This window comes from Sturnus vulgaris, chromosome 5, assembly GCF_052056855.1.
Source record: "Sturnus vulgaris isolate bStuVul1 chromosome 5, bStuVul1.hap1, whole genome shotgun sequence".
Lineage (NCBI taxonomy): Eukaryota > Metazoa > Chordata > Aves > Passeriformes > Sturnidae > Sturnus > Sturnus vulgaris.
In genome coordinates this window covers 19,960,190-19,986,811 of record NC_142247.1, presented here as the reverse complement: position 1 = coordinate 19,986,811, position 26,622 = coordinate 19,960,190, and positions in this window count along the sequence as shown.

Sequence of the window (26,622 nt, the reverse complement as noted above, 5' to 3'; positions counted from 1 at the left end):
AGTAATCAAAAAGGAAGGAATTGTTTGAAGTGCAGCCTGCCAAAGCAGCAAAGGCAGGAGGAAGGGATTGAGACCTGCTCTATAATAATGTAACAGAAACAGAAACAGCAGGTGTTGCTCTGCCACCCACACAAGAGCAGCTTGTTGCCCCCAGGCAGTGCAGTTCTCACCACAAGGTGTGCAGGTGTCGTGGGTGTTGTGCACACAGGACAGGGACCTTGGGGCTCTGAATGTGCTCACTGTGGGGTTTTGTTAACATTTGCAGTGTGCCAGGCCTCAGCACCATTATCTGTATCTGCTCTGGTTTGATCTCCTATGTCTTCTGGGCTTTTTAAAGCTAAGTTCACACACAGGCTCAGCAACATCCCTACTTTGTTTTTTTATACTTCCCTGAGCATTGATTGATATTCTAATCAGATGCTGGTGCCACTGTGATCTTTTAATGAAGGTCAATTTCAACATTTATTAGTTTATTATCATATGGTCACATTAAGATGTTAAATGTCTCATTTTCATTATCCATGATACTAGTTGTACTAGAAATATATCTGGCTGATATTTCAATTTAGAGATAGCATCATTCCATTTAAAACAAAACAAAAAAAAAGCCATCTCAGGTATGTGTCTGCAAACAAGGAGACCCTTGAATATATCAAGCACCACTCATTGCAAGCCAGGTAAGTGAAACTCATTGTGACCTGATAGTGCAAAGATTTGGAACATCCACACAATAATAAAAGTCTTGGATAAGATATCATTAAAGATCATTTCTCAGAAACAAAAGCCTAGACATATTCACCTTCCCATTTTTGTTTCAGCTTCCCTTGCATATAAACGAAGATATTAAAGAACTTTCTTAAGAACTCTCAGCTTTATAAATTAGTTTTTCATAACAGTGCAAGCCTCTAATGTTTCAGTTATAATAGACGAAGAAATTTTCACTTCAAACTTGAGACACTTCAGAAATTTAAGATAGAAATAATGTCCGAACAACTGCAGAGGTTTTGCAGAGGCTTCCAAGACACCCTGTTTGGAAGGAGCTGGATGAAAGTCGCTGGGTCAAAATGCCTCATCAGATAGTGGTAAAACAAACAGCAGGAAGATAAATTCAATTGTAGCTTGATATTTTCAACTTAATAATTTTATCTTGAAAAAAAACCATCAAAGTCTGAAGTCTTTAGATAACCTTTTCTTTAGATAAGGAAATAACTTTCCAGCTCTTTTGTCTGCTGTACTAATGAAACAAGGGTAGCTACAGGCACAGCTGCAAACCTCCTGAAGTACAGAATATGAGACCTCATCATTTCTGTAGTCCATCCCTGCTGCCTGTATTTTAATGAACTTTACTGAGCTGATATTTTTTCTTAACAACCCAAATACAAGGACTTGGAGAATGTGACAGCAACTTGGTTTCTATGTTCTAAAAGTTCTCCTGTTTTTCCCATCAGATCCTTCATTCCCAAAGGAAAATCCCAGGTTCACAAATTCAAATACCACCAGTCAAATATAGACTGGATGTTAAACTGTGTAGCTGTCAGTCTTAAATTTTGCTTCCTGTGCACTGGCAGAGCAATGATCAAAGAGGCTGTGACATCTCTGGGTGCAGTGAGAAAGGCTTCTTCCTCGCCTTTGTGCCAGAATTGCTTTTACAAAGAGTAATATTGAGCACTCTTTGGAATAATCCTGCTCAAATCTCTCTCCAGATTGGCTTTCACTGCCTCTTACACTCAGTTATAGCTCCAGATGTCCAACCTTTGCTCTTTTCCCTTGAGTGGGGAACAGCAGTGGGGAACAACCACACTAAGAACCACCAACTCAAATTCCAAAGGCTTTATACCATTTTTGTCTTTCATTGAGCAGAACAAAATATAGCCATATGTAAAACCTATATAAATCATAAGGCTGCCTGAGGCTAGTTTTTTTTACTTTTCCTTTCTTTCCTGATTTATCTTGCTTTACAATGAATATGCACACTTCAAGGGATACCTCAGGAAATATAGAATATTTTTTTCCCATTATTTCTTTGATCCACACTTCACTATCTTCTCAGCTTTACTCTTTAGTGGACAAAATGGATAAAGTCTAAATTTATGAGGAGAGCAAATTAATACCAAAGATGTTTAGTCTACACGGTAATGTTGCGTCTTTGTTACTAGAGATGAAAAATCACAGGTAAATAATGCAGAAAAGACAAAAGCCCAGACTCTTGTCAATAATAATTCTTAACTTCTTCCCCACCTCTTTGTTTGGTTATTTTTAAAAGAAAATCCTGCACTGTTCAAACAATTAACTATTGCTAACGCATTTGTGAGACAATCTTGAAATCTAATTAATGGATTGGTTAATCACAGTAAAATAGGGCCATGTAGTCATATAGACTAATTTAAAAAAAATAATTCCCTGGCAGAACAGAACATTTGAGATGAAAATGTAAGTTTAATATATTTAATATTTTGGAAAAAGAGAAAAAGAAGCCACCATACCCACTCTATCTGCCTTTTGATATTTATTACCTATGCATTACAATCTGTCCACTTACACACAATTGCCACTATTGCCCAAGTTGTCTTTTATTTAAAAAAATATGGGTCTGAATGTAGCTTTTTATCTCATAGGAGAAAAACAACCAACAGCCTGGAAGAATGAGCAGAATAAAAGGAATAAAATTCAATTATTCTTTCACATTCGCATATGTGGAAGATACTCTTTTCCCTGCTGCAAGTAAAAAGAGAAAATTCACACAAAGGGAAGGTGCATTTTCCTTAGATATCTGAATTCCTTCCAACTAGGTGCCACAGCCTTGTGCACTTTCATAACATAACAATACACATAAGTATGTAAGAGTTTGGTGGCAAGATAGGAAATAATTATGTATTTTACCATGAAAGAACACTCAACAACTCATCTCCTGAGGATTCATCGCAGGCCATTGTTCAGTTTGCTCACAGAACAAAGACAAAAAGTCAATGGAAACAACGCCAGGCTACATATGTGAGAACTTCACATTTTCTGGTGATGGATTTCAAGAAATTAACAATTGCAGCAGTTCCTACAGTTTCCAAGGTAATTTGAAGAACACATAGGTTTCTGAAAGCCTGTGTGTCTATTTGCTTTTCACTCTTTAGTTTGATACTATTTTAAATGAGATTATATTAAAGAAATACAGAAATTTAAAAAAGAAAGAAAAAAGGAAGCATGACACACAATAGTATCTCCCACATGAAAATCTCCTTCTTGACTTTTAAAAATATTCTGCTTTTACAAAACATGTATGTTTTTCATCTTCCTGTGACTTTATTTTTCTTTTCTGCAGCATTTTGTTGTGGGCTGATGATCCCATTGCAATAATGAACATTATGGAAGTTATCCCTCATTAAACAGCTGCATATCGTGAAGCAAACAGAAATATTAAAGCAATTTATCATAAAATAAGTTGCTTATTTTGAAGCATAGAGTGGTAAAAACAGCTTTTGTTGTTTCATTTTTTTGTCAACATTCCTCTGGTGATTTTAAAATACCTCTTTAAAGCTGTATTTTCTTACTGCTTTCTCCCATCCCTGGGAAATAAGTTTTCAGATATAATATCTTCATTTCTCCTATAATCTGCCATTCTAAGCTTTTGTTTTTATACCTCTTCAGCCTAGAGGCAGACATGCACCTAAACAGTCTCATTTCACATTAGGGATTACTTGCCTCCTCTTAAGACAATATTGTTCCCAGTAAATGTTTGATGAGTTTGGGCTTGAAAGAAAAAATAGGATGCCTACACTTTATACTACCAATATTTAATCTTCATAGCAGGACACAGAATAAAATCCTACAGCCAAGATATTCTGATAAAAGTTGACTTATATGTAGTGTATTTTATAGTGTGCAGTGGCTGTTTGCATGAAAATCCAATATGAGAAAGGACTTGCTATGTTCTCACTCTATTTCTAAATATTTTATTTTAAAATTGATTGTGAACTCTAACTATTGCTTTCAAATTCTGATTCATGGACATAGTTATACAATCTCTAAACAAATAAAATAATTAATACTGACTTAGTGTTTAGAAGTCTCTTTGCAATGGCTATTCTCAGGCAAAAAGAATGACAGCTTGATGCAAACTTTAGAGAAGAGAAATTTAAATTTTTAATTTTATGTATACACACGGATACATACTACATATACATATGAATATATATGATCATATTGAGCAGGACTTTAAAACTTCAGCACGTCAGAATAATTCTGTCTTCTCTCAGATGAAAATAGGTTTCTCTTATGATACTATCTTCCATTTTTTTCTGCCTTTATTTCTAAATTGTTAATTATTTTTATTGTAAAGAGAAATAAACAGAATTTTTCTGATTAAGTATCTTTTTGCTTGAAAGAAGCAGACTGAAAGAAAACTTTTCAGTAAAATTTTGTCAATTTCTTTTGGGAAAATACTCTGGGGTCCAAGTTCACATCTAGGAAAAATGTATTGCCATGTGAGTGTGACAGACTGATTACAAGAATTTGTTATTTAACCTTAAGCCATATGGCAGATAATTTTCTGTTTTTAGAGGAATGTACTGTAAGGTCTTTCTGGACTGTCTGTGAAAACTGTTGGTGCTAAAAGACCATTGATTTTTTTTCAGTGAATATAGTCCACATAACATACTCATCCTAATTTGCCTTGTGAGGGCCCTTCAGCTACTTGAATTTGATGTGGAACTTGCCTAAACCTCATTAATAATAATAACAGCAGCTTTATATTAATAAAAAAATGGCAGGATAGTAAACTTTCTGGGTAATATGAAATGTTATTTATGTTCTTCTGGAGCAGCATTCTGTGTTTCTAAAATTATGATGTCAGGTAAGCTCAGTTTGTTCATCTGCTTAACTCAGATGAATTACTTTGATGAATAATTAACTTTACAGGCATTTGTCAGTGATAGCCACTATTTTTCATTCTATTTGATGTGACGGAATTTTCTGTGAAGTGCTATATTTCATTTCCTTCACCAACATTTTTGTATTCTTGAAAGAAAATTGAAAGCATTTAAATTCAACCACCTATGTAAAATAGCTTTCCACAAATCCCTGTGTTGGAACAGATTTGTTGAGCAAAAAGCCAAAAAGGAAGACAGAGTTGGACCATCGTGTGACATGTAGAGGAAACCGAGGGGGCACAAGCAGGCAGTGGGCTGAAACCAAAGGCTTGTAAGGCCTGACACTGCTTACTAGGGCTGAACATTTCTTCACCCCATCATCCCACATCCACACAAAGGAGTGGCATACGGCAGCAGCCCCAGCCGTGTGGGTGTCTGCAGGGACTCCAGCAAAGATCAAGCAAAGGCAGCGAGTGTGCTGTCAGCAGGGCACGGCACGTCTGCCAAGAGCTGATGGGCTTATGCATCACCAGAGCAGGCACAGAGGAAACATTCCTGTCTCATCACCTTCCCGTTTGTACACTCTGACAAGTCAGAAAGTTCAGGATTTAAATTCCTGAAGACACCACAGTATTTTATAAAGTAAGCCACCTTTTGCAGGAATGCACATGAGTTCCAGAAATGGGTGTTTGCAGGAGGTAAAAAATGTCCATCTGTGCACCAACAGTACGGAATGCCTGAAATTGGACCCTGCCTATTACTGGCCCTATTTAGACAAAAAGTCACATGGTGACTTTTGCAGATCTGTTTATTTTGCTGTGTATGTTAGTTATGAAACTAGTTCGAGTAGCCTTTGTGATAAGGGCTCAAGAGGGGGGCACACAAGGAGCAGGTGACCCTGGGTGACAAAGCACCACAGAGCCTTTCAGCACCTGGTCTCACACTTGGAACACAGGAATGAAGGAACAGAGATTTTGGAGAGCCATGTAGAATCTTGGTGGGATGAAACATGATCAGAATGACAGACAGGTTTATCTAACCTAGTTCTGGGCCAACAGCTCAATCAGACAGCTGTGAAGATGCTGTCATCTGGGAAAGACATATCTGCTTGAGATAACGCTATCACATCAGACTCAGGTAACTTGTGTGTGCTGATCATTTTTTCTATATTGACTTCTGACTTTCAATGGAACAATTATTCTGTGCCTTATCCTGTAGTAGGTTTTACATATGGAAATAATATGTCTAAGTTTCATGTGAAAACGAGATTAACGATATTGTGAAATTAATTTTTAGATTAATTGTTTGATGAGGATATGCAGCGTAATTGAATTCATGACTTGTCAAGAAAATCCTTCACAATATTGTCAATGATAAAAATACAACTGCAATTTTAATCTATTGCTGTTGAATTAAATACTTCCTTTTTTCTGTAAACAAAATTCAAAAGATTTAAAAGATTTTTCAGTATGACTATGTGCTTCTGCATCCTGTTGTATTTAGTCATAAGTATAGTCTTAAAGACCTAAAAAAGTCAGTACTATAGAATTATTCTGTACCTTAGCAGGATAGGATTTTATATCAGAGAACTGAATGTCTCTGTGCTTTCATACAATTTGGCAATAAATATCAGCCCTGAATGTGCTTAACACTTTTTACACATGCCATTTTTTTGGAGTATTTAAATTATTTTTATAGATTTTTGACAAGCCACTTTGTTTTTTTTAAATTAATTGTTTTAGCTTCTCTAAATTACATTTTTTTTCTGTAGAGAGGTCAAATTCCTATTTCATCGTATTCACAGATTTTTGTATTAGTCAAGGTGATTTTATAATACAATTTTATAAGTCGTCACTCAATGTATATGAAAGATGGTTTGCTCTTCTCATGTAAAATATGAATCTAAATTTTTTATTAAATTTTTCAACCATGCTGCATGTATCTTAAAATAGTACCACTTAGCAGTAGTGGCTTGCAAGGCTTATCTTGCAAAGGAAAAAGGGATAGTAAGAAAAAATGGACAGTCATGAAAAATATTTCCTCTTGTTTCTAACAAAATAGTTATAGAAACTGTGTATAAAATATAATATACATTTATTGTCTTCATATGTATCAATATAATTTACTTAGTCTTAACATTTCCTATGAAACACAGACTAGCACTATATGATCACGTTTTGCTATATTCACACACAGCCCAATGTTTTTTGGAAGAAGGACTAGCTCCCTCACACTCATCCCTGGGATTTACACATGGCACAGAGAGGCTGAGCCCCATATGCCTCCTGTCTTTTCCTGCCAACTTGCTTTTTTCACGTCAGTAGCATCTTGTGTCTGATAGCATCAAAAACTTGAAGTGAGACTCATGTTTATGCATGTCCATTTACCCTTTACCCAAAGGCAAAATACTTTGTACTCCAGAAGTGATAATAATTTTCATGAGTACAGGGACTCTGTTTTGAAAATGCTTGTGGATCTTTGCAAAGGTATTTAAGGTGAAATATGGGCTGCTAAGCATAGTGACAAGAAAGCAGAATATTATGGGGCTACAGTCCTGGGTGCATTGCAGCACACTGCATGAGAGCAGAAGACAGCAGCTCATGTGGCTCATGTCCTCCCAGGAAAAGCTGTTCCCTCCCACCTTTGTCCCAGCAAAAGCTACATTAAAACATCTGGTATGATGGACTGGACTGGAAAAAGTGTGTAGGGACGTTTCTGATGCAGGCATTCAAAGGTAATGTGATTTTAGGAACTTAAATCTACTTATTTTTGACATCCTCTAAAGGATCATAAGCATCCCCTGAAATGTCTTTTCTGACAATGACTCAAAATAAACAGTGTGCAATAATGTTGTTTACACAGCAGATCAAAAGGATGCATTTTTGCTGCAGCAAATGAGAACATGGCATTAGGCAAAGACTTTTCACAGTGACGCTTTCTGAGCTTTCACAGTCATTGTCATGAGTGGATGGTTTGGCCAGGTGGAAAGGAAGCTATTTACACCATTTTCTTGGGCCTGTAGAAGTAATTTTGCAAGAGGTTGGGTTATAATTTTATAAAGCCCATGTCAGTAATATTCCCCCCATGGAATAATTCTGCATATGATCTTAATGCTTTCACAGTACTAAATCAAGAATGGCTTTTTTTCTTTGACAGGTGATAGATCTTCTCTGAGATGAGCTATAAGACAATTTTCAAACGTCTGAAGAATAAAGGCTTGTCTTGGTATCACTCTTTCATATATGACAAAATGATTGATTAAATTAAAATATTAGCTCACCATTTAAAATACCAAGGCAGTATTTCATTATCAAGTGCTGGCCTTTCTATACAAACCAAGTATAGAAAAAACAGCCAGTAGGATTTTTGGAAAAGTATTGCACAACTACATGGTGCTGACACAATAAGGCATCTAATGGGTCCTATTCTTGGCTAAGTAAATCTCAATTCTGAATATACAAAGCAGAAGGAAGATAAGTTGTAAACAAACCACCGTATAAAAACTGGTAGTGATTCAAATTCAGTTTTATATGATGCAGCTTTCAGAAGACAACAATAAGAATTTGCCTTGGTAACTTGTAGATACCACTATGGCTTTTTCCCAGTGACCAAACAATGTTAAGTAATGTGCTCTGTTATAATTTGTAAGAAAGTGAAAAAATAGCCTCGTTTGCCTTACTCCTACCTTTTGCTGTGATAAAGGAGGGAATTATTTCTAGAGGTACAGGTTACATGCAGAATTTCTGTGCCAGATGATGCCATTAACATCTACCCTTTGACCAAAATCTCTGCAACTCTTCTGTCAGCATAGTAGGAAATCTTCAGAAAGGAGGGAAGTGGTGATGGAGATGCCAGGAGGAAGCCACTTCAGCAATGTAAGTACAGAGAAATAGAAAGTACCCTTGATTACGGTCCAGGAGGGCTGTAGTGGAATGATTAGGGGTGAAATCAGAGAAAACTGGGAAGTTATATTCACATTCTAAGAGACATTATAACAGTGAGGAAATGATGGAGTGAAATGCAGTTGCTACTCCCAGGACGGAATGCAACTGGCATGCAGGAAATCCATTCCATGATAATTCACCACACACTGAGCCTGCAACCTTAAGCACATGCTAAGAGGGATGAAATGGAGGGTGGAGCAAAGTGGAGACACCTTGGCCAGGCCCTGTTGGAATCCTTGCAGGGATGGGAATCCAATGGTGCTGTGCAGCCAATAAACTGCACAGCAGCTGCCACCCGAGGCAGAGGGGAGATGATGTCTTGCTGCTGAACAGCAGCTGGGGTGAAATCGCTCTCCTTGAGTGAACTTGGTCCATTATAATCTGACTGCAATACCAACACACAGCTCCATGCCAAAGTTACCACCTCCCAGGTATGACCACCCCACTGGGCATGCACCCCGTATTTTATTGACTATATCTTTCAGAGCAAAGTAGGAGAATTTTGATCAAATTAGTAGCAATGTAACCAGAGCAATTCAAACTCCATCTAAATGTAAAAGAAATAATATAAAAGCCAGGAGAAGCTAGGGAAGACTTCTTTGTAACTACAGGTAGTGAGAAGTTAGGGAAGACTTTATTGTAACATTTGGGATCAGTTGATGGGTGGAACCTGGCTTCTCCCCCACAGAAATGCCTATTTTAAGAACTATATTCCATTTGCTCTAAATTTTTCTCTCAAGCGGGATTTCATTGATGATTAGATTTTGTCTGTATGTTGCTTTAAATTTGTCTTTGCAGTCCATCACTATCACCATCAATCTTTATACATTAACCTGTCACAATTTTCTAGTATCAGTGTGTTTATTAATAAGGTGGGTAATTTTGTGAATTGTTTAGTGTGAGTCCTTCGAGGGGACCAGCTCTTGCTGGCAGTGGAGAGCATACCTGACTAAGTGTGGGGAGATGCAGGAGGGATGTCTCTTTCTAAATGGCAATAAAGGTTTCACTCCAACATGCTGTTGGTGCGTGTCCCTGAACGAGTTGGTCAAGCTGCTCTTGGGTACAGCAGGCTGTTCACTGGGGCCTCTACACTGGGGCACTGACAGACTGGGTGGGCACAAGGTTTTCAGCCTTCCTGGGGCATTGACAGACCAACCAAAGTTGTTCGAGGAAACCCCTCTTTCACATGACAAGGACTCTGTCATCCTTTCTCAATGTACACAATACAATAAATCCACTATTTCTTTGTTACCTTATGCTCTAAACACCTAATATTGGGTGCATTCACTTAACCCCATTCACTCGTTTTCTTGCTGTTAATGTGTCATCCTCCACTGGCAGGAATCTACCAGTTCAGGTTTGAGCCAATTCCACAGCTTCTATTGAACTGGACTAAGCAGTGGTGATTGTCCAGCATCCAGTACAAGAATGTGATTTGTGAGCACCATCAATATTGACACAGCACAAGACAATGCACCCTTTAGGGGCAACTATTCTTGGCAACTGCTCAAAGCAAAACTCAAGCATCTCCAGAGTTTGTAAAAACCTCCTGAATCCAGTTTGCATTCATGTCACTTAGATGTTGGTTGCTCTTTCTGCAGATGTCCTCAGGGCACTGGGCTCCTGCAGGGAAAGCTCTAATCCCTCTGCCTGACATCATTAGGAACAAGATAGATCTGGTAGCCAGAGGCTGCACAGAGACCAGGTGTGGTCATGAAGCAGATAAATATGCTTTGAAAGACACTGTAGACACTCTGTACCCAACATTTCCCTTCCCAAATCATTAGTTAGAGTGGTCTACATATAGTCCCAAGGGCCAGCTGGAATGGTGCAGCTTCCAGCCTGTCTTGTGATTCTGCCATCAATGTCATGTGGCTCTTAGCAAGGACTGTGTGAGTACGATCTTACAGAGAGTGAATTCCAGATTTAGCAACAAAGCCCCTGTGTGCTAACAACTATACAGAGCAAATTAATAAAGAAAACATCTTCCAGCCAACATAGAGGTCAATGAGGAGATGAAGGAAGGTTAACAAGAACAGAATTCCTGTCACTCTTTCTGGTTTTTTTGGTTTATTTATTTATTTATTTTTAACAGACAATAATAGATGAATTCTGTGTGTTTATGAGCTAGGGGATTAAGCTGGTATGGCTAAAGACATGAAGCACTGTGCTACTGTTTAAACTCATCAGACTGCATATCTAGAGAGGGGGAAAAAAAGCTCACAACCCTAAATTACTTGCTTAAATGAACCTTTTAAAAAGATAGTGATGTACAAGAAGCCCTGCAGGATTAAGGAAGCTTATCAGCCTCAACGCAGGCTTGCTTGTTTCTGCTCTGTGTCTCAAACATCATTCTAAGTGTTGAAAATTAATTTTCTCCTGTTGCACATTCTTTTAACCATATATTTTCAAAGCTGACAGGTTGAAAATGTGTTCTAACCTTGAAAATACAAATTTACTTCAGAAACAACTTTGATAAGCTGTAATTAATGACCCTGAAATAACTGCATCAGGTGTTAAAACAATCATTAAATGATACATCCTTGGGTGTGAGAAGACAAGAATTCAGCAAATTCAGGGGATGGCTTCATTGCAAGTGACCAAAAAAGCCTCAACTCTATCCTCATGCATTTTTTATTTGCTTTTTTAAAATTAGTACTGCTACTAAATGGGCAAATCAGAAACTGGAAGACTTGCCAGGTTAATTCTTTTTTGATACACTAAAGTGCAGAGAAGCCAGGCATGAATATTCATTATCTTGAAACCACACATTTTGGGCAGAGAACATCTGGCCATCTTGCAAATCCCCCAAGAGTTCAAGGGCCTGTTTTAGAGCAGCTGAGAGTCAAGATTATTGATAATCATTCCAGCAGCTTTGAAGCTAGATTGTAGTTCAGACAATGAACTTACACAGGTAGAAGAAGAAAAGTACAATATCTTATGTGGCCCTCAGCAAACATGGTATGCTGCTGTAGTAGGTGCAAGTTGCTTGGCCACTCATCTTTAAGCAAAATATGTAAAAAAGGGAGGGTGAGGAACAGACAGAGTCAACCTTCAGTGTTCCTGGATGGTAGAGCTAGCCTGAGGAATGCAGCAGAACAAATGGCAATAGAAGTCATGAGCCTGATGCAATAAGGAAGCAGTGTGGAATGGAATTTTAGAAGTGTGAAACTACTTCTGAGACAGTATAGCTTTTACACCATGTTTTGACAGGGGCTATGCCAAAGGACATACCAAACCTTTAATGCTATGTAACAGCTTTCCCAGAGGTAAGCAGAGGTCAGTATCATGCAGAATGCTGATATGAAATATGAGGAAATAAAAATATGAGAAGATAAAAAGAATGCTGATAAACAATTTGTTGAGATCCAGGAATAATAGCTAACATCCTCATTGATTTATTTTTTCCATTGATCAAAAGGCTTGTTTTCCTTCTGCTGTATCTCATATCTCTTTAATTTGGAAAGACACTTTTTCTGTCTCCTTCCTTTCTTTCCTGAGATGAATCAAATATTTATAGTTTTGATACATTTTCACTTAAACTTAATTGAGCAGCATTAATATTTGTACATTCTACCAACGCCACTCTTGGAGCTCTCAGTTTTCACACTTCTTTCTAACTAGCAGAGTCCTCTGCTCAGGTTGTGTCATTCCCTGTATCTGCAGATTGGTGGGGCATGCAAGGGCAGTACTGCTGAGCAGGAGTGCCCAGCCCACAAGCCTCAGTATGGCAATCTTTGGAAACACAGAGCTCAACCATTAGAATAAAGGTAAATTTCACTTTCATTCAACAAGTGGGAACAAAGTGTTCCAATGAACAAAAAGATTTGCAACTATTCAAATCAAAAATAAACAATCAAAGTGTCAAAGAATAGTTCTGTAAAAAAGGTTATGAAACAAATTTGGGAATGCACTTCTATTTATGATATTGTGAATATATGAAAAGGTTCTACACCTTCTGAGAAACCTTTGAAGGAAGCAACTATTCTGTAACATTCTCCCCATAGAAAACTTTCACCAGAAATTTCCCTTGAAAAATGTCCCCATTGACAATAGTGACATCTATGGAGGTTAAAGGAGTTTCTCTTGTATCATTGTCCCTAATCCATCTTCTCTAAATATATTACATTAATCTTAGCTATAATATTGGAAGGAAGAGAAATGTGGAAGTGTTGTTGAAAAGATTACTGTTAATATTTTAGTTTTAGTAAAAAAATTAGGTCCTTTTTACTAAAGAAGGAAATACATATTCCCTACGGAAAATAATAATAATAATATATTATAAGTTGCTTGAGTCAATGTCAAAAATAGGGTTTGTAACTATACTATATATATTATTATTATTATTTTTATTATTATTGAGAAGTTTAATTCAGGCTACTGGGCACCTTAAACACACTAAGATTTAGCTCCATTAGTCCTTGTTGGATCCTCCCATGTGCTTTGGGTGCTCAATGGACAATTTTTCTAATACTGGTGGCCCCAGGATGGAACCAAAGTGCCAGTGTCTAGACAGAGGAGAGAAATGACAGTGCCCAAGAGGTGGCTGTGCTCAAGCAGAGTCTATCTGCAAGGCTGATTGTAAAGCATCTTCTGGTTTTAGACAACAAAAGATAATACTGTAATTTTTTCGTTTGTTTCATTAGTTTGTTAGCTTTCATTATTTTTTATACTTCTATTAAGACTGTTTCCTTCTTATTGTCTGGCAAAATGCAACAGAAGTTCTTGCAGTTTTTTCAAGCATCCTCTCCCATAAGTGTAATTTAACTTAATCTAGAGACTATTTAGAAAGCATTTCCCACTCTAATGCCAAAGTAGAGGCTCTTTTAACTTTCTCTAATTAGATTCTCTTCCAAACACCAAAATCAGTTTTCCACCAGTCCCTTCTAATTATTAATACTCTGATATACAAACTCATGTTTTTTCCAGAAAAAATACTTGGTAGGAAATTTCAGCATCTTTGCACTCAGTGGGTTTGTCAGCACTCTGCAAATTTTGAGTGCTGCTGCTCCTGGAACTGGTGACCATTCATGTCAACCTCTTGTGCTGCTTTACATTATGCACACATACACAGTGTGGCAGGCTGCAAAGGCAGAAGCATTTGGGGGATTGGTGAAAAATCAGGGGCTGAACTCCCTTGACCTCTAACATGGCTGAATATCCCAGACACAGAATAGTCTTGGCCATACATCTTATGAGGAAATAGCAAAAATGGCTGGGAAATCTCTCATCCTACTGCAAAAGCTCAGACTTTCTGATGAAAGAAAGGCCTTCAAAAAATTGAAAAACTAAAAAGCTAACATCGTTCTTCAATTGATCTTACAAGTGTAAAATGTGTTCTATGTTTATTCTTGACTCCATGCTTATGAATTGCTTTTAATACTTCAACAAGACTAGTATCATCCATTTCATGTTGTTTATGCTGAGTGATAAAAATGCTCAAACAAAATTCTTCTAGAAGTGTTACTTGTTTTGAAACTTTTCTTGGTGTAAGGTAGAATGCTGACATTTCCAAAAATTTCCAGATAAATCATAGAGGGAAATCAAGATGTAAGAAAACTGTCCCATTTGTGGTCATTTGTGCAGCTTTGTTACCTTATATAAATCTTGCTAGCTTATATAAATTGTTTTTATATAAACTGATCTTATATAACTTTTTTTACCTATCATGATTTACATACTCAGGGAAAAAATTGGTCCTCATTCCTCCACAGCTTTTGGTACTCTCCCCACAATTCTTGGGGTTTTCTTTTCTAGCCAAGGAACTGATCTCACTATACTATTATTTTCTGGTAAATCAGTGGGTTTACATGCAAAGATATAAGCTATGTTATCTTCAGTAATAATTTTTCAAGTCGTAGCTGTCCTGTGAAATGAGCACAGAAGCAAGTTGGCCACAGCATTTTTTCCTACCAGCTTTCTCACAGACAGAGAAATGCATTAAGATGACTGCAAAACTTCAATACACATCATAACCATTTTAACTGCTATTAAATTCGATTTGTTTCTGAAACTGTGTTTATTATTTTCTTCTATTTAGATTCCTTTGTTGAGTGCCACTGCAGCTAATCTGCTAGTGCATGTTCATCTGCAAACTGAAAAATTGTGGAAAACAGAGGCTGGAAATGTTTGGAAAACCTTTATGCACTTTGAAGCAGGATATCTAACTCATGGATAGAAATAAGTCCACCTTACTCAAGTTCAATGTGTATTCTTCTCAGTAATTTGAAAAATACAGTAATTGCAACTATAATTTATATAAGAAGATATCATGTTTTAAAAATATTCTATGCACTTTCCCTGTAAAAAAAAAATTGCTATTTGTTACTGCAGACAAATTCTTGTATGGAATTTTACCCTGTTTAAAATTAAAATTATCTAAATAACAAATATAAGTGATGGATCACTAAACTACAATCTGGAAAAAATTTTGAATGTTTTTAGATAATTTTTACTTTAAAAATACCATGTAAATAGAAGTCTAGTTTGGACAGGTATGTCTACTGTACATGGATACTGGCTCTCAGAGGGCATAAAGACAATTTCTTTCCACTGATCTCTTTGTGGGCTAAATTCAAACCAAGCAGTAAAAATGTTCATTTCTTCATGTGAACCAATGTTCAAACCACTGAACTGAAGAAAAGCTGAGTGAGCAATGCAGAAAAGATGGAATTTGTCCTAGAGATGAGGGTTAAGACCAAGGTCTTAATATATACACAGTATGTCTTCGAAGTATATAGCAAATTTATACTCCTTTGCAGTTCCAGTCTGGGGCAAGCTACATCAATTACCCAAGCAGAATATAAAACAACTGGAAGTTTTCATCATTGTCTGTTGGAGATGCAGGGGATGGATGAGCACCACATGAAAACCACTGTGACAATGAGGGAGTGTGGGAAAGCTGTGGCAGGGGTGGGGCTGTGACCTTCCCCTCTCTAAATATGATGGCATTAGAGATTACCTCTGTGTGGTACAGAAAATGGCCAGAAAAAAGGTCCAAACCAAGGTCACAAAATCTCAAGGCTGCAAAGGTTTTTCTTACACAGAGTTGCCAGGGCAACATTCCACTTGGAGGGCAAAACAAGCTCAGCACAGAACCTCATTAATAAAATTGTCACCAAATTTTTAATACATTAAAAGGAAATACAAACGCCAAGGATGCCTATTATGGGCCCAGAAATAAATCAATCTTTTTGCCCCTTTGCTTCAGCAGTAGCCTCAGTGCAGAAATGTGATAAAACCCTCTGTACTTAATGGCTATGCAAGAGGTGTTTGCTAGAGCACACAGACATACCTCATTTTAATGAGCTGTCTGTAGGGTCTGTAGGGTAACTTCAAGTCAGACTTGCACTCTATAACACACCTTCTTCCAGCACAGAGACAAATCCAGTATAGCCTCAGCAGCTGGTGCCTTTAAGAAAGAAGGGTTTTTCCCTAACCATCTCTCTCTTCTGAGTCAATAGTTCATGTGTCTCCTCCTGGATCTCCTTTCCTTTGAAACATCTCTCTCCAAGAGATAAACTCAATATGTCTTCACAAAAGCATAGGCACAATCTGTGTTCTTTCTAATTTCACTATTTTTTCCCCTAAAGATTGATTAATGAAACAACAAAAAAAAGTAACACACTGAAGTGATTTTCCTATTGCTAGGACATCCAAAAAAAAAAAAAAAAGAGGCAGAATCTGAACTCAGCAGCTTGAGTACCTTTCCTACTTCAATCATTATTATTTGCATTACTGTTTGAGAGGGCAGTGCAGATAAATTCAAAGGAAATATAGAGCTGAAATTGACATTAGTCTTGTCTTTACTTGTTTTAATATCTGTAGTCATTGATATTGTGCACAGCTATCCATGACTCTTCTGAAACAATTCAAAGCATCAATTCATTAAATTATTTTGATAATCCTTTTATTAGGATAGAAAAACTTCACGAAAAACAGAGGGGAAGCAATGTATATACCAGCTGCAGCAGTGCCTGACAATTTCCACCTGTGCATCCCACCGTTGATTCAGCTGCACCAGGCAGAGGATGGGTTGGTTCCCCCACTGAGCTGAGCACCTCTGCCAGGTGCTGCATTACACCCTGTGGATGTGCCAGCTCAGTTGATGTGGCATTATTTCACTATGATTTGTGCTGGAGACATGTCCAGAGCAGTAACCAGCCCATGGGCATTTTTCAGATGCTGTATTGGTCAGAGAAAGGCTCTGAATCCTGTCCTCTCCTATCAGACACCGTCAACAGTGCACAGCTTTATTTTTAACTCTCAATTTTTTAAAAAATGAATTAATTAAATACTTTATACTAAAATCACACTAGCTGTAGTACTGCAAAATATTTTATATGCTACTCTACTACGAACTGCTACTTTGTAGGAAAATAGTTTGTATTCTGTGAGGATTTCTTAAGTATTCACAAATGCAGTTCTTATTTATGTTGTCTCATAAATTACAAAGAACATAACTTACAATGTTTCTGTTACCCATATGATTACTGTGTCAAGCATATAGTAAAAATTCAGAGAGCTATGAAAGCACCATTAATCATGAAGTGCTTGCCCAAATGTTAATTTAGCTTCTCATACCATCCCCAGTAAGCCAGCTTGATTCAGAAAAGAACGTAGCATCATTTGAAATATGAGGAACCATTGGCTTAAACATCGACCATTTTAAAAACAAATATGAGTTTGAAATGTAAGTTACCTTCTTTGTTGAGAATATTTCCTGCTTAAAGTGTAACAGTGGATATATCTCCCTGAAAATGGATTCGCTTTCATTATTACACCAAAATACATTCTTACACCTCCTTCCTGAGGTATGATCTTCACAGAGGTCCCCCATCAATTCTTGCCTCCCAATAGCACTGGAATTATTGTCATCAAAGCTTTCTAAGGCTTGAAAAACCAGTAGAATACTATACCTCATAGGCTTTGTAAATCCTTTAAATAACTTTATTTTCAGGAATACACAAACCTGTGATTTAACATTTTTTAAACCCATGTCTATATATGTGTTTTCCAGAAAAGATGTTGTTCGACACCTGCTATCAAGTGAAAAGTTAACGTTTCATGAAATCAGAAATAGCTAGTGAAAACAAAGGAAAAACCCAGCCTGAACTAACCTGCAAAACCAATACCTAAACCTAGCAGATTCATTGTATATTTATATTAATTATTTCAGGGGAGTAAACATGGTAGCACAGGTTTAAGGTGTTGACCTGTGCAGTGCCAGAACAAGCAGAGAGAGCCCTGGCAGGACCAGTGCAGGCTCTCATGCCCCAGAGACACATCTAGGGGATGTCACTTCTCCTGGATGTCCCTGAAGCCTCTGCAGGATTTAAGCAAAGAGCCACACAAGGCCACAACTGTCTGACTTTATCTCTATTAAAACACTGTAAGAACAGAAAAAATAAGTCACTGACTCTTGGCAATGAGTGTCTGGGTATGTGTAGTGGCTTCATTCTGTTGGCTGCTGACTCCTTGATAAGAGACCAAATTTAAAAAAGAAGATTTTTAAATATACTGGTGCCTTTTTCTGACAAAGAAGATGCAATACCTTTTCCAGTGTAAGAATCCAGGCTGCTGCATTCCTGCTGTCAGACTCCATGAAAGAATCTCTGCCAGTCAGCATAATGGCTGTGAATGGGAAAATGAGAAGACAGCAGTTTCAGAAAAATCTGCAGTTATTCAGTCAGGGTTTAAATGGCTGTAGTGACCTAAACCAAAAAATCATTATGCAGTATAGGACAGAAAAATGGACTAATTCTAGATTTTTAGGGTTTTATATTAAAACCAAAGCAAATTTAATTCATTTGAGAAATATCCAAGTAACAGTAGCCCCTGTTAGGACCTTGAAGGATGACTTCTACTTTCTCTTCTCATGACATTTATAAACAACCCTTCTGTTTTTACAAACAATCCTGCATCATTCTCATTTCCTTTTATTCCATTAGTATTGACTGTCATTGGTACTAATTATCCTTTCTAGTACCTTATTTCATGTGGCTCACATTTGCTGTAATGGAATTTGCATAAATGGACTTCCTTCTTAGATGGGAGAGAAGATTGGAAGATTTTTAGGGCAAGAATTATTCTTTTTCTATCTGAATAGTTCCCAAGTGTAACTAGCCTTTGTTTTCTTGACCAAAGGCTCATAATCATTGCTGTAATAGAAACACAAAGCCTACATGCCATTGCCAATGCCTGATTTAATGTAGCTAACATGGTGCAGAGGGAGTTCTAAGCCCCAAGCTGGGACCGCCAGAGACGCTATGTTGCTACTGTAATAATTACAGCAACAAATTTTATTGTGCAGCCTTCCCCAGCACTTGTGACCAAAATCTTAGAAAAAAGGTATTATGTTTTCTTGGCTTTTCTACTATGAAATTTAATATAAGAATAATTTACTTCATATTGCTGCTATGACTTATGTTTTACAATTATAACACATTCTCTCAACATTACAAAATAGATGCCTATATGAAAAATTTGTAAATTTATTATATTTTACATTTAGCCTCAGAGCAAAATAGACATGTCAAATTTAACAAATCCCAGTGCCTTCCTTGCTAAAAAAAAATAACCTAAAAAACATATTTTATTTTGATGAGTAGTTATGTTCAGATTTTTAAAAGTAAGCAGTGAGAAATAATTCCTGAGGAGGTAAGATGACAAACAGGGTTAGCGAAGCACCACATCAATCTTAATCATTTCATCTGACCTGTATAATAGTTATGGGAATAACAGACTCCCTATACTTTTACCTCCAGCCACTTATTAATGAATATAAGAAAACTGTGCTTGTATGCATGCTTGCATATATCTCTACATTGACAACGCAGCCAGCATTTCACACACTGCACTGGAGAGAGGATTTCCATAACTGCACTGCCCAATAAACACAAACATAGAAATTATTTGCTGCAGGGGACAGAGGGGCGAGAGTGAAAGGAGGCACAGTGTGTAGGCTTGAGCCTCCAGTCTGGAAATTCAGGTATCACAGCTATAGCCACAGTAATGTATCTCTCTCATTAGCAGTGAATAAACTGGGACACATGTCACAGAGGATTAAGTACAGGCCACGGCACAAAAGAGCAGCTGGAAAACAAAAGGAAACAACTTGGTTCCCATTTGCTCTGACAGAAGTAGTTTCTCGGTGGAGTTGTGCTTAACTGGAGCCTTTGAAAAATATCTATAGCCACTGGCAACTGGGGTGAAAGTCAGTTTTCCCCCAATTTAGGTCTGCTGTGCAGGTACCAGCAGGTGCACGAGGGTGTCAGGCTCTGGCTGGGGGAGGAAGGAGATGTTCAGCAAAGTAGGTGGGAGGCTAAAACACCTGTGAGCCGTGGCTGCACCACTTCAATCGACAGCTGGGTTAGAATTCAACATCTGCCTGCCCCTGCAGCAGAGGCTGCCCTGGGTCCCACACCAACCCCTCAGAGGGGACAGGGTGGCCACAGAGGCAGTGGGTGCCCACCCCTGCCCTGCTGCTGCCCCACTCGCCTCTCCTTGGCCCACAGCCTGCAGGAGCTGGGGCTTCAGCTGTGGGGCTGCAGGACTGGCACCCAAATAATCCAGACACACACACTGAAGGAGGTCAAAACATTTCAGTCAATGTTGCCTTTCTAAAAGGAGGCTCATGCCTCTATTTTGTGGCATTTTTTCCCCCACATAAATATTGCATATTTTACAAGGATGTTCAGATGGAAAAGGTAAGCGTACAAATACTATAAAAATGCTAAGTTATCAAATCTAACCATTAACTGGCTTATTTTGTGCACACATGAGGTGATCCAGTCATTATTACATTTTGATTTGAATGGTTGCTTGTATCATTAACTAAACAAGTAGCTACTTAGTATGTGCTTTTCTCATTTGACCTATGTCCCTATGGCCCATTTAGCAGACACCTCATATATAATTTTTTTTTTAATGGCTTTGTTCACCTTTCTGGAGAACATCTTGATTTAATGTAAGCCTGGCTGTATGGAAAACACCCACATCCATGATACTGGGCCTCTGTGGAACAAACAAATATAAAATTTCATAATTCAAGAGAAAACTCAATTTTATGAGTCCGTGATTTGGCCACCCCTTAGAACGAATGAACCTTGGCTTTCATCCTAGGTTCCTGACTATTGCTTGTATTTTGTTCTATGACTAGCTACTATAAAACACAAATACAGTGTTTCCAGTACCCTTTGTTCAAACTTTTAATTACTAATATTGAACTTGATAAGGTGCTTAAAGCTGTGGTTTTGCTTCCTATATTTTCTTTTCCCCAAAATAAAATGTTACTAAAATTCTGCAGAGAGAACTTGGAATATTATGTTTTGATGGTATGTCCAGTTCAACATGGAAAATCCTCACTAAAAATTTACTGAGAATATTTTTTTAATCATGACAACATGCTGATGGGACTGTTGAAGTTGTTAAAATCTGTTTTTATCATTATTATTAGATGACAATGACTATAGAAAGTGCGAGGCTTGAAGCTGTAGGGAATGTTAAAAGTGACAACCAGTTTTAACTGTGTGCATGACCACCAGCTCTGCCTGTAGGATGGTACACCTAGGAGGATGTCTATTTGTGTAGAGAAACAGAAATTTAAAAAATAGCTGTTTCTTAAGAAACAATAAATCCCTCATGAATAGAATTTGTACATAAATATTTGAATATATTTTTGATTCACCAAAAAACTAAATCTTTATGCATTGCAAAATCTTTGCTAAAAAGCATGAAGAGATAATTTCTGTGTGTGTGCTTGCAATCTGCATTGTATAGGGATGAGTGAAATCCTGATTAGTGATGTTTTATTATATAACTGCAGAGCAGAGTAGGAGTGAGAAGGAAGACAAAGACCTCAAAACAAACTGCAGAATACAGTAACAATTACTTCTTTTTTTCATAACACTTGAGTTACTACTTTTAGTTTTTCAAACCTATGTAAAATGTGTTCCTCTGGAATGTGTTTTCCTACAATATACTCATTTTCCAATACAAATTTCTTGAGGCTGACATGTTTCCAGTACTTTTTGGATGACTAGTAGTGGAACAAACAGTGGAGGGGCTGCCTTTAATGGAAAGGACTGAGCAGTAGCAATAAGAGTCACAAATTTGACTGCGGGAAAATTATCTTCAACAAAATCCAGTGATTGCACTGAAATGATTCTTCACAAGGCTAAATTTAAACCAGATTTTTTAAGACTCAGGAAATAACTACAGAAGGATAAGAACAAGTGCAGGAAAATTATTTCCAGCAATGTGCAATGATGGCACTGAAAAGCAATTAATTGTCACAGTAAATTTAAAATAACTTTTTTAATGTTCAATTTGAGATTGAGGGGCTACTGAATGTCTCCTATAACATTCAATATTTGGTTAAAGATATTGTTTGGTGTTTCTGTCATTTCCATAAAAAGGATGAGAGCTTTCCTTCCAAGCCCAAACTTCTTTGTATAATCTATTTAGTATTCAGTGATACCTCATTATCATCACAGACTAAATGAAGCAGAATGGTGTAGTAGCTTGGTTTGCATTATTTTACTCCATGATTCCTGACCCTAAACTTAATTCAGTTTAACACAGCTGAATTGTTACTGTCTTTTGCAAATTGAGTTGACGCCCTTGCCTTTCCTCTTCTTCCAGCCCAGATTTAAAGCTGTATTGTAAAACATTGTGTCGTGAGTTAACCCCAGCTGGGCACAAGGTGCCAACAAAAGCTCCTCTCTCCCTCCCCTTTTTTGCTGGGCAGGGGAGAAAAAACGTAACAAAAGGTTCCTGGGCTGAGAAAAGGACAGTGTGACCAGTTACTACCACAGGCAAAACAGATTTGACTTGGGGAATGTAGGATAATTTATTACTGAGCAAATGAGAGTAGGATAATGAGAAATAAAACCAAATCTTATAGCATGTCCCCCGATTTCCTACACCCCCTCCCTTCCAGTGGCAGGGGATGAGGGACGGGGTTGCAGTGAGCTCCTGATGGACACAGGGGAAGCTCCCAGCAGCTTCTCACAGAACCCAACCCTGTAGCCCTCCCTCTACCAAAACAATGCTAATCAATATTTCCCCCATCTCCACAATCTGAAGATTACAAATATACACAAAAATGATCTCTTTATGCTTTTAAGCAACAACAAAATAGTAATAAATGTGGTACAAGCCTTCAGAGGAAAAAAGAAACAGAATTTATTGTAGAATTTATTGCAGGCTATTCTAAGTGTTAGAAGTAGATGTAAGTAAATGTAGAATTAAATGACAACTTAAGAATTCCACAAAGAAAAATCAGTGGAACTTTAATTATTTTTAGTTTATTTTTGTTTCTGCATAACTAAAATTCAGAGTCTTTAAAGTTAACATTCAGTCCTCAATACACAATAGTAAAACACTACTATGAAAAACATGTTAGTCTATATTGTGTTTTGAATTTTCAAAGTACCTAATATTCTCTTCTATCTTACATAGAAAATAATGGAAGATCTTATAATATAAAAACTGGTCTTTTTCTGTAAGTAAAGATTTTTAAAAATCTTTAATTTCTCATACTTTTGTTTCACTATTTAACTGTTTTGATCTAGAGGTTGCTAAACCTCTATGTGTTGTTTATCTGAACCACCTTTCAGAGAAGAAGGTTCTTGCTTTTTCTTCTCCTTCTATATTAAAAGATGGAAATTTCATTCATCCGTCTTAGAGTCTGTAAATCCTCACAGCCAACTGAATATATATAGCAAAAGCCGGCCTCTGTTTTCTATAAAAACAAGATCCTAACAAAGATTCCTTTGCTGGCTACTTTATTGAAAAAATCAAAATAAGTGACAAAGAACTGAGGGTAATTTTTTTCAGATCCCACTTCACTCTCCTAGTAAGCTGCAGAAAACTGGGTAAGAGCCTGGAAGATGACATTTCATGTTCTCTTAAATCACTCTTAAAAGAAGCAGTCTTACTCTTTCACTGAGCTATTTTACCTGCAAGACCACACACAGCTCAGGAGAATAAAGTTTCTTGCACCACTCAATAATTCCAAATAACTTCTTTCTCCCCATCATGTTTATCTCCAAAGTATTCTTTTTATTGATAAATGGAAAAATTCTCTCTTAATTGTTTGCTGTCTGCTCCCTGTGCATTTAGAATGAAAAACAAGAGAAAATAAATTAAATGCATGAAAATACTTTTGGGAGATTACATCAATTTCTCATTTGGATCATAAAAAAGTAAGGAGAAAGGCAATTATCTGCCCAATTCCATAGACAATCTTCTACAGAAATTGTAGAATTGGTACAGGCACTGGATCTTTCATCATATGAAAGGAAGCAATGTGTGCTGCTCGTTTTAGCTTTCATGCCTGCCTACAAGTCAGTAGGCAGATAAGTATTTCAGAATCTATTATTGAGATTGGCCCTTAAAGTGTGCCTTCAACAAATTACAGAATATAAAAATAAATTTCCTGTAAAAGTACTGATGATCTCTTCTGGAAGATTCTCAAAGAGAGCCTTTTGCTTTTTCTACAAGCAGTGTCTTCAATATCTTTGAAAGCCACCATTTAAACTCCTTCAAAACAAGTCTGTGAGTGAAAAAAAATAGAAAGACTACTTACAACATTTAAAATGCTCCATTTCATTCAAATGCCACGGTCTTTTATTACCTAAAAAAGAAGGCAGGTGAATGGAAATAACACTGGATTTTCTAAATGACTGCATGCTTTTAAGAAAATCTGTCCTGGCTCCTTAGCCACTGAGTTTCAGATGCTTAGAGTGGCAGAACTCTTGCTTTGCTATTAGCCAGCAAAGACAGCAACACAGAATATTAAAAGCCTGTTTCTTACCTAATCACTCTTCAGAGTAGCTAACTATCCTCTGGTATGGATCAGAAAAGACCTGCATAAGCGTGCAGACACTGGACACGTATGAGGGGATATAGATGCATTCATCTGAATGTCAAACTCATTTCTCAATTTCAAGTGAATGAATCTCGGGAAACGTGGCACATACGAAGTGCTAAAATGGCAGAAAATTGGCACTGTCAGGAGTTGGGAATGTTTCCCAGGGAGAAATCTTTTGGGGGAAGGTCGGAATTTGCCTTCCCTTGAACAGCCTTAGAGTTGAGATGATGCAGTCCAGACCAACTAACCTCTCTAGGTATCACAGATTGCAAACTGGCTTATGTGCTCTGCATTCCAATCCAGATGCAAAGGTAAAAGAGCTCTATTCCATGGTACATGTAAAAGCAAAGACTCATAAATAGGCTGAATGCTTTAGTCATATATCTGTACATAATTAAAAGTAAAGTTTGTAAAAAAGGATTGTAAGGTGACAAGCCTCAATGATTTCGATTGCAATCACATTAACCCTCAGGTCTTTGCTTTGGTTCTTGATTTCAATGGAGCTGCAAACCCACTCCAGCAACATATGTGTGAAACATACTAGAATAGAGAGCAGTCCTGAAATCAGAACCCAGTGTTTGGGAAAGAATGATAGCTGGTCCGTCTAAATGAACAAGTGCATTCTCCTCTTCCCATGGGCAGGCAGATGCTCAGCCATCTCCAGGGGAGCAGGGCTCTGTCACACACAATGGCTGCTCGAGAAGACAAACCTATCAATCTGAACTACTGCCTTCTTCTTCCCCCAGCTTTATGCACTGAGCATGAAGCCATATGGTCTGGAATATCCCTTTGGTCAGATGGGGTCAGCTGTCCTGGCTGTGCCCCCTCCCAGCTCCCTGTGCACCCCCAGCCCCTCGCTGGTGGGGTGGTGTGAGGGGCAGAAAAGTCCTTGATGCTGTGTGAGCACTGCTCAGCCATAGCTAAAACATCCCTGTGACATCAACACCATATTCACCACAAATCCAAAACACAGTCCCATACTATCTACTAGGAAAATCAGCTCTACCCCAGCCAAAACCATGGTACACAAGGACAGAGTGTCATTTAAGGGACAGTGTGTGGGAAAAATTTACAGACAATATTTACATATACACATATACATATATCTCATTGACAATATTAAAGACTATTATATTTCTTTGTCATGCTGAGACTACATATCTTAAGGAGTATGCAGCCTCAGTAACTTTTAATATTTTTCTTTGAGAATCACTGACTGTATTAAACATCCAGAAAAATTGCATTGAAAATTACATCATAATTATCTTTGAGAATTGTACAAGATCAAATTTCTAAGCAAACAAACTACACCTCAATCATAAGAAATAAGAGGAAATAAAATGAGGAACAGACAGTTACCTCACGAATTTCTAAAATCAGCTATGACTTCCTCCTGTCTGAGTAGTCCCCTAGGCTGTATTGCTCCCCCTCAGGTTTGTTCAAGGAACCTAGTTTCTTAGAATCTGAGTAATGCAGCAGAGACCATTTTGTAATCATTGTTGGCAATTGAAAGTACTGTTGAATAGTTTTGTTTTGTTGTTTCATGTGTTCATGAGAATTGCTTTCAAGTTCTTCCTCATTTTCTTCCAGTAATTAACAGGCAAAACTAAAAGAAAAATAACACTGATTTGGCTATCATTACTGAGCTTGTTATCCATCCTTGTCTACCTGAATCTTTGAAATAAATTTATAATTTGAGTATAAGAAATTAAGTGAATATTAAAGCTAATTGCAAGTTATGTAATTTGAGACAAATTTATAGATCTAAACAATAAAAATATAAATTGCCTATTTGTCCAAAACTATCAGGGAATACTGAATGAGAAACATACTCATCTGTGGATCATCCTTACTATACTCCTTAAAAAAATGAGCAGGCTTGTGGACAAGATTGTATAGAGTTATGAGATAACGCACAAGTGATTACAGAAACTTCCCTCCT